This window comes from Aplysia californica, unplaced genomic scaffold, assembly GCF_000002075.1.
Source record: "Aplysia californica isolate F4 #8 unplaced genomic scaffold, AplCal3.0 scaffold00023, whole genome shotgun sequence".
NCBI lineage: Eukaryota > Metazoa > Mollusca > Gastropoda > Aplysiida > Aplysiidae > Aplysia > Aplysia californica.
Genome location: NW_004797293.1, coordinates 233,801 through 234,944, shown reverse-complemented (window position 1 = coordinate 234,944; position 1,144 = coordinate 233,801). Strand labels below are relative to the sequence as shown.

Here is a 1,144-nt window from a genome sequence, read left to right as displayed (position 1 = left end):
AGAGAGAGAGAGCGAGAGAGAGGAGGTGGGGGTTTATGGGGGTTCGATGACGTCAGCAGAAGGCAGCCATACTTCACTCGTGCGCTGATCTTTTCGCTATTTAATTTCTCAAGTTCTTTTCCCTTAGCTGTGTCGGCCATTTCTGAAACCTGATGGAGAAGGTACTTTAAAACATTTTAGGCTAATCAGCGTGCTAGACTTTAAGTACAGTGAAGGATTTTCTCATGCGTCTTCATGAACACGGATAAAAGAAAGGTTAAGCTGAAATTGATTATTGTTGCAACTTGAACAAGGAGGGGGGAGGGTGGTGGGAGAAAAAATAACTCCTCGAGGCTTTGAGACATTGGCTTTAGCTTGTGCCCTTAAAACATCAGTTATGAGAATGATGTAGGAGGGGAAAGGTGAGAAAGATACCAGGGCAATCATTCTTATAAATTGAGAAAAGTGTATAAAAGAAAAAAAAAGTAGAGAGCAGGGGATGGGGTTGGTTGTTTCTGTAAGAGTGCGCCCTGAAGAGTAGAACTAAAAGAACATTTTTTAGTACGTTTATTTCTATCTCTAAATCCGTTACGGGGTGTTTTTACCCCGGTAAGAACTCTCTTTTCTTTCGTAACGATGCTAACACATTGCAGGGCTAGGCTATTTATAGAACAGCGTAAGACTCCCCATGACGTCATTAAACGTAGATCTACAGGTCTAGCTTGGCGCGCCAAATCACTTGTTTGTTTGAGTAAAAGCACATCGACACAATAATGGACATGTAATGCTGGGGAAAAGTAAGACAGACAGGCAGAAACAACACTGGGAAAAGTAAAGAAGTAGGACATATCAGTGGCGCCCTCCAACCCCCCACAAAGCCAAATCACAACTTCATTTAACTTTAGTAAAAGTTTTACGGCACTTGCAACTCAATAAGGTCATACAATCGCAGAATATTGGGTGTTTTATAAGAGAGTAACATACACAACAAAGGAGGAAGAGAGATAAGGACGATAGATGTTTGATCAGAAAGAAGGAGCAAAACTGCACCGGAGCAGCCACCAACTACCCATCATAACGTCATCTTCGTGTCAACAGGTATTGCATACCACAGCTACATTCAGGTATACACGATGTAAATACTGTTAGCCACTGCATAGCTATA

At 41.8% G+C, this 1,144-nt stretch overlaps 1 protein-coding gene across 1 annotated transcript in view; it reads right to left on the bottom strand.

Annotated features, from left to right (window-relative positions):
- LOC101862240 overlaps positions 1-1,144 on the bottom strand; it is a gene marked incomplete at its 3' end in the record, with an annotated part of 15,044 nt that overhangs the window by 7,810 nt on the left and 6,090 nt on the right.